Genomic DNA, 8,659 nt, shown 5'->3' with positions numbered 1-8,659 from the left:
TTTGGGAGCAGCAGCCTTTTTCTTTTCACCAGTCTTCTTGGGACGTTTAGCTGCTGGCTTTTTCGCAGGCTTCTTCTCCTTTGATGCTGATCGTTTCGCCTTGGTTGAAGATCCACCTTCAGGCTTCTCCTTCAGCGATGAAGCACTAAGCTTAAACGATCCAGATGCACCTTTTCCCTTGGTCTGAACCAAAGACCCAGAAGCAACTGCACTTCTCAAGTATTTCTTGATAAATGGAGCAAGCTTCTCGGCATCCACTTTGTAGTTCTGAGAGATGTATTTCTTAATAGCTTGCAGTGAACTTCCTCCCCTTTCCTTCAAATTCTTGATGGCGTTGTTCACCATTTCTGATGTTCTTGGATGAGAAGGTGTTGTTTTTGGTTTCTTAGGCTTTGCAGACTTCTTAGGAGAAGCCTGTGCCGGGGCTGCAGGTGCTGATGCCGTATCTGCCATTGCTTTCTGCAATAAACTCAACGATACTGAAGAATGAAATTTTCGCTGGCAGGCAGCGTTGAGTTTGGTTACGGAGCGCGGACCGGATAGAAAGCACTTGCTGAGGCGGGCTGAGGTAAACAGAAGTTCGTAGTTGCCACAACGATAAGTGTGTTTCCTTCTATTTTGATAAACGATTTTTTTCAGGTATTCAATGAATGCACCAGATCCTATTCTTCCTTACTGGCTAGAAGAAACTTTATTCCACATAACTCAAAAGGCATTTGTTTTTATTCGCTTTTCTATTTTATGTTTCAGTCATTGCTAAGTCGGTCACACTACTTTTTCACCCTCCTTGTGCTTATAATTTTCATAATTTAACATGGAAATACTTATCAATAAATAATTATATTACCATGGTAATTAACTTCAATCCTTCCTGTGATTATACGCAAAGTACCATCTTCGTACTGCTTACTATAGTTCAATGAAGGGAATCTATAAAGTAACGCGTGTCGCACACATCTGCCTTGCAAACTCCCTGGCCTACTTCCAATGTATAGACTTTTATTTCAAATCCTGATTTAATTTCATAATTTTCTGTAGATTTTAACATTTTATTACCCAGCTTCTTAATACGAATGACAATCAAGCCTAAATATTTATTCCCTTTAACTTTATTTTTCTTTTTTATTTTGTGCCTTGTTTCATATTTGTTCTTACGTTAGCAATTAACGCACTTACCGTAGTTATGTATGAACAGGTTGTTTCTATATTTATTTTATTCCAAATAAATTAAATATATATACGGATTATTTTATGGTAGTTGATATTTTCTGTTGTTTCCTACGTGAATTGAGGAAACGCACGGACTTTCGCCTAATTCTTGTGCTACTTTCATATGTCTGTATCTGTCGAATGCTGTCGATCTGTCGAAATGTGTATTACTATCTGTCGATTCATCGAGTGAACTGAATTCGTTAACCATTTCACCAGGCGCGCATGCATTTTTTTTTTCTTCTAAGGGATCCAAGCTTCGGGGGGCAAGGTTCCAATACTACAAGCCACTATGTCTATATACTATTATTCTGCATTCGAAAACACGATAAATATTCCACTTACTTTTTCACAAAAACATGATACAGACAGAGTACAGATGAAGTGTAAGATCAGATTTATATTGATGATACATCAATATTTTCCCTGTTAATAACTACATTTAATGAGAAAGTCTGCAAATGTATGTTCACTTAGGAACTTTTGCGAGGAGTCCGCACCCGGTGGACACCCCGTGAGTACGCCTCTGCACTTGACTATACTTCGAATTATACTGCAAACAGTTGTATTTTAGTTTCCCCGTTTAGTTCATCGATATCATTAACACAAAGAAAATAGATGTTATAGATGCGTATTCTCAGTTCTCGCTTTATATCCGGACGTCTGCAAAAATCTACTCCTTTTCTTTCTTTCACGCATCCACCAAACTAACAATGATTTGTATTATAATATTTGCGCATAAAATGTATATCTCATACCTTCCATGTTCTCAAGTATTCATAGACAAAAACGGTTACTTTCTGCGAACAAATTGTCCAAACACAGTGCAAATGTCATCTATAGATTGTCCTGGTTCCGTCTGCGTGTACATAACAATGCGTCATAATCATACATTGCACATTAAGGATATCAATTAATCTTCCCAAATTCCTAGATATGCCTGGCAAAAGTTCCGCGTGTTGTAAGGATATTACATTTGTACTACCGACAAGGTGGTATCTTCCAACATTGAAGTTCAATAAACCCCAAATGTGTCGGATATAGTATTTGATTTCTTGTCTCATTGTTTGCGTCAGAGATGTCTTCTCAAGTTAGGATTTACGATACATACAGGATGAGTTGTATATATTGTTGCTGCCAGCTCTATATTAATCCCATATTTGTAAACGAATAAAAACAGTATTCTAATTATAACAATGTGCTCACAATTAATTTTATTCTTAATTGTTATACGTATTGTTGATTAAAAATGAAAATGTTGCTAAGTGAATTTTATTAATATTTTCTGTTGCGTGATATAGGAAGTGAGTGAAATATTGGAGGAATATAGTGTGCGTAGCAGATGATGTGCAGTGGCTTTGGATCGCCTGTGATAAGGTAAGGCATTTGCTATTTTAATTAACACATTTTATATACTGTAATCCTAATTATTTTTATGTGAATGTGCTTACTACTTGTGTATTCAGTGGGACCGATGTTTTAATATGTATGGTCAAGCAGTGTCGAGCCTGGTCAGTGTGTGGATAGGTGACCATTTTTTGTAAATCGATAACATTTAACTTTGTAAACACGGATGAAGTAGAAGTATATTTATTTTATTTTTTACCTCAAATATGTAGGACACTTCTCCTTTGTACATCAATTATTATTATTAGTTCAACTTGTTTACAAGTTAAATGAAAAGAATAGTCGTTATCGTGTGATGATTGTGCTCATTAGGCTAAAGAAGACTCGTGATAAGAAAGAAAAGAAGAACGGTGCTCAAGTTTCGTCACAGCATATTCTCAAAAATTTACAGGCAAAATTCAGTGTTCTGCATGAAAAGGCATATTTGTACGAAAAAAAAAAAAAATTCTGCAGACGACAGAATTAAATAAAGTAATACACATGTATTTTAGAGTTACTGGTGTAAAATCATTACAAGTGCTTTGCCAGGTGGCCAATAAAAAGCACGAATACTATTTAAGGGAGCCAAAACAGGAGAAAGCTGGGGGCCTGAGCGATAGCAAGAATGTGCGTCCAAAGTGAACAGGAGCGAAGGCGACGCGGGTATACGTATAAGCAAGGGTAGTGGAAACCAGTTAGTTTTCGAGTTTCAATAGCACTTGTCATGCATCCATACTAGTAGCGCCCCGCTTGTAAACATTAAGTACACTATGCAAGAATACACCGCCGGTGGAAAATAGTACCTAATACAGTTATCTTTCATATATACTGACTTATTTTACAGTAGTAACCCAACACTAGTAAACGTAAAATAAAAGTGTATAACTTTATATTTAATTCTATCGCCTGGCTTAGTTTTTCACCTGTAAGATGTACTTATTTAGAGCAAGTTTCTTAACTAGCAAATTAAACCGAGAACCACAGCAACCATATATATATTCTTATGATGTACTTTTCTTTGAGTGGTGTTCTCTGTCTATTCAATAACATTTTCTCAGTTTAATGCTAGCAAAAAACAAAACAAAATCAAAGTGTTTCTATATAAATTTAGTTCACCGTGTTGTAATATCACATGGAATTGAAAAACGAATAGTCGAACCTCTGCTATCTCGATCAAACTTCTCAGGATGATATACTGACTTACCGCAGAAGTTCGACTGAATACGTTTCTCAGTTCCATGGGAGAACCTGGAGAAGCAAAAGCCTGCGCAACGGAAAATACTAAATAAACTTGTAGAGCAGGTCAAGATGTATCATCATGCCAAGTTTCATTCAGATCAGAGAAGTTTGGCTGCAGCCATTTTCATTACAAAGCACAAAATGGATGGTCCCTAACCTCGAGAATCTTCACAATTGTCGACGAGTTGAACTGCACTCATCTGATCAAAATCAAACTTAAAATGGCAGTTCACTTTCAACTGTTAAATAATATGATATGCAGGCTTCTGCTTTCCTAGTTACAGTCTATCCACTGTGGTATGCATATTAGTAGAAATGTGAGAGTGCATATTTATTAAAGATTTGCTTCAAAAAGCGATGAAAGACATAGGCATTCCCGCGGGCGGTGATAACAAGATGCCGGAAAACGAACAAGCAGAAAGAATATGGGCTGAAGAAGTGTAAACGACGACGCGGCGGCCCGTAAAGGTGTTGCCGTCCTATTAAATGAATAATATCAAAAGAAAGAAAAAAAAAGTAAAAAATTTCGCGCTCGTAATCAAGACAGAAAGCAACTAAAGGAAATCTTTGTTTTACGTCCCACGTTATGCCGCTTAGGCTAAAAGAGGCGCTGATTATGAGAAATGATTGAAATGGTGGTGGTGGAATGAAGAAAGTGGGAGGAAACGGGAGAACCCCGCGGTAACCCACCGCACATAGTTTTTGTCCACCATAAAGTTAACTTGGCGGGGGCTCAAGACAGAAAGACGGTTGGAAAAACAAATAAACGATGTTCCATCCCGTAAAAATGTTGGCGACCTATGAAATCAATATTTTTTCTTAAAGAAAAAAAAAAGAATTAAAAAGAGAAAAAAAGGTCAAAATTTCGCGCTCGCTTCGCTCGCGATCAGCAGAGAAAAGAGGACGTGACGCACCCCTAAAAGTGTTGGCGACCGATTGAATAAATATTGTGGGTAAAAAAAAAAAAAAAAAGTCAAAAATTTCGCGCTCGCTTCGCTCGCGATCAGCACAGAAAGAAGGACGTGACGCGCCCCTAAAGGTGTTGGCAACCGATTCAATACATATTGTCGGTAAAAAAAAAAAAAAAAAAAAACGCTCGCTTCGCTCGCGATCGACATGAAAAAGGCAACGACGTGACGCCCCGTAAAATTGTCGGCGACCTATTCAATCAATATATTCGGTTGAAAAACAAAGTCAAAAGTTTCCCAATCGCTTCCCTGCCGATCGACATAAAAAAAAAGGCAACCCCTTCACCTCTCCTTATGCATTCATCAGTAAACATACAACCATAGATCACAATACCACTCACATCACCTATCAGTTCTCCACGTCCATCAAGATCCAATCATCGCCCTGGCCCTTTATGATGATACACAACATTACATGTTATTGTGTGCATTGCCCCGCGTTACAATACATGACCAAAAAAAAAAGAGAAAAAGAGCTGCACTGCCTTCAGTGTAGACATGTTCGTATTCGTAGAAAATGATTTTAGGTACACGATAGTACAGTAATCTATCTTCACATGCTTCAGATGTGAACGATACCTACACATGAAGAGGGCTCCCGAGGTTTCCTTTTCCAATAGGATGGAGCTCCACCACACTTGCAGAATGACGAGAAGTTATGTTAATAAATATATCCCAGAGTGTTTCGTAACTCGCCCTTGGTCCTAATGATGAAGCGTTCTTCAGATGGCCCCGATGTCTCCACACATGATACTATGCGACTTCTTTTCACGAGGCTCTCAAAGATCACGTTTGTGTCCTAACATTCTCTGCAGATATGACACAGCTGCGATAGCGGATCACAGAAGCCTTTCCTCTCCTTACAAGAGACGTGTTCATTCGAGCATGGGAGTAATTCGACTATCGATCAAATATCTCCCGTGTCACGATAGTAGTCACTTTCAATTCTTCTAACGAAGGTAAGAAAAAATGCTATACAAACTTCCTTTCGGTATATAAAGGATTAGGGGCCCAGAGAATATTTTCTTTCAAGAGGATACATTCTTTTTCGAACACCCTGTATATAGATCCTCTAATTATAACTGCAAACAAAATGTTGATTTTGCAATTGCTTCCATGAGAGAAAATTCTGTGCACTTTCTTTCTGAAGGGCCGGGCCTAAACGTTTTCCTTAATCATTAAATTTAGTAGTTATCTACAATTACATAGTTTTCCATTGTTCTCAAAATAAAGATTTTTCTCTATGAATTGTTGAATGTTGCTAGGGATATTGAAGTAATTCTTTTTAGTGTTTTTTTCTTTACAATAATGTACTGAACGCCTGCATTAAGGAAGTTCGTGTGTCCATCTTGCAAAATGTTTCGTCTTTTTTCATGCCCACTAAGATAAATATTCATTTTGCTCTTTTCTCCGTATGCAAACCACATTTCTTAAAGGCAACATTTTCATACAAATGTAGTACTAAAAACTTCTAATTGGCAACATCTGGGCTGCGAAGAGGAAAAAGAAAGAAATCTCGTACGTATTCGCGCGCAATTCGGAATTAGCCAATGAAAAGCACAAAAGCGGCCACCATCTCTCTCTCTTTCTTATTAACGGTTTTGTACTTTCTGCAGTTCTATCAGTGCTGCTAACCTCTTACTATATCATTGAATATGTATGTTTATATATATATATATATATATATATATATATATATATATATTTTACAAAAAATCATACTACTACGGAATAATATTAAATGCCTGTAAACCCTCATTTCTGTTTGCACTTTCTGTTACACTACCTTCCCCGAACTTCTTTCAAGTTATTAAGTGCAGAACGGGGAGTTATACATATTTACTTGCGCTTTCACAATATCTGCACATTGTGTAATAATAGGAGACGTATAAAATAAAACTATATACTAATACGATATATATATATATATATATATATATATATATATATATATATATATATATATATATATATATATATATACAGTACACATTCCACTATCCGAGGCTTTCCTTTTCTTTTCTTGCTGACGATAAATTACGCTCTTAGAAATGTTGTCTGAAAACAATAAGAATATGTGCAAAAAATACAATCAGAGGTAGAGGTCTTTAACAGGAACTAAGCAAGGGAGTTGAAAAATTTTTTATGCATGTAAAAAATATAGACATGAACCAACTTGTGAAATAAAAAGACCAGAAAACTACTCTTTCTAAATTATGTGTAAACTTTTTACCGAAAACGAAAGTTGCACGAAAGACTTTTTGTCCCTTTTTTGGCCTCCGGTGCTTGGGGTCCCTGGTTCAATCCCAGCTCGTGCCGTGTGAACTTTGTCGTGCATAAAGACCGTGCTCATGGGTTTTCTCGGGTTTCTCCCGTTTCCTCCCACTTTCTTCATTCAGTACTCATCATCACCGTCTCCTTTAGCGTAACCGGTATAAGTATGCGACGTAAATCTAAAGATTTCATTTCATTTCCCTTTTCTGCTCATACTGCTGATTATGCGCGATTATGCCAACATCCAACTCCGCGGATAATCGTGCGATTACTGTATATACAACTAATACAGATACGTAATTACATTATCAGTTACAGTATCGGTTTTTATTTACTAATTTGCCTCACTTTATTTGCATCCCTGCAGTAAATAATTCTTATCGATAATAGTTAAAATGTATATTACATTTTAGTGCTTCACGACTGAATGATCATCTGCCTTACGTTATCTCGCAGCTGAAGAGGATGCTACACTGAAAACTACCTTGCGTTATAAAGGGTAAGTGAAACATATCTTAAAAATATCTTTCATACATTTCATTGTGTACATTAAAGAATGTAAGTTTGCCTTTTTCCTGTAATCAATACTTAATAAAGGATTTATTTTTATTTATTTATATACAATTTCATACGTGGTTCGTGATAGTAAACTCGATAGGACATAGTGGCACTATGAACATCCGAATCACTCATCATTCGAACATTCAAATATTTATTCGAATATTAGTATATTCCAAGTAATGTTAACGACGTTAATATGCTTGCCTTTATAGTTAATAATGTCAATTCTTACTTAAAACATACTTCCTTAACAGGACATTGAAGAAAAGGTAGTTGCCAACGGCCATACCATGCTGAATATACCGGTTCTCGTCCGATCACCGAAGTCAAGCAGCATCGGGCCTGGTCAGTACTTGGATGGGTGACCGCCTGGGAACACCAGGTGCTGTTGGCATCTCTTTTTCAAATTTCATTATCCTTCAAGTACGAAAATACTAGAAACATTAATTTTATAGTACTTTCAAGAGATAATTTATCAACATTATTTCATAGCGATTAATCGATATTCTAAGCGTTATACCCACTATTTCTTACACTAACAGCCTGTTTATTTGCACGGCACATTAAAATAACCTGATTTCCGATCCGTGTGCACCTACTACTATACTTAACACGGAATGTATTACCACTTTTTAAAAGTAAATTATTATGACTAAGTGTAGATCTCCGGCGAGTAAATGCCTTTCGTATACAAGCACGACACATCTCCGCTATGTGCTTTACTTTTTTACTAACAGCATATAGAAATTGGATTTCAAGGTGTTTCTACATAACAGAATGAAGCAAATTTCGTGATTTAACTCTTTCGAATAATGTGTTGGTCCTGACAAGGACCGTTTGAAATGAAAAATCTTGAAGAAGATTTTTACTTAGAGCTTGTGTACTTGGTAACAGCCTTCGTACCCTCACTTACAGCGTGCTTGGCAAGTTCACCAGGCAAAAGAAGGCGCACAGCTGTTTGGATTTCCCGGCTGGTGATAGTTGACCGCTTATTGTAATGGGCCAAACGAGAAGCTTCAGCA

The 8,659-nt window shown here is 36.9% G+C and overlaps 1 non-coding gene across 1 annotated transcript; it reads left to right on the top strand.

The window, feature by feature from the left end:
• Positions 1–7,912: 7,912 nt before the first annotated feature.
• Positions 7,913–8,031, top strand: LOC145678232 (5S ribosomal RNA). Its single transcript, XR_014130314.1, has one exon. It is a non-coding gene; the product is annotated as a 5S ribosomal RNA (ribosomal RNA).
• Positions 8,032–8,659: the final 628 nt, after the last annotated feature.

Source organism: Thermobia domestica, unplaced genomic scaffold (assembly GCF_964235325.1).
Source record: "Thermobia domestica unplaced genomic scaffold, izTheDome1.hap1.1 HAP1_SCAFFOLD_2134, whole genome shotgun sequence".
Taxonomy (NCBI): domain Eukaryota; kingdom Metazoa; phylum Arthropoda; class Insecta; order Zygentoma; family Lepismatidae; genus Thermobia; species Thermobia domestica.
The sequence above is the reverse complement of the archived record's forward strand: the minus strand, read 5'-3'. Positions and strand labels throughout refer to the sequence as shown.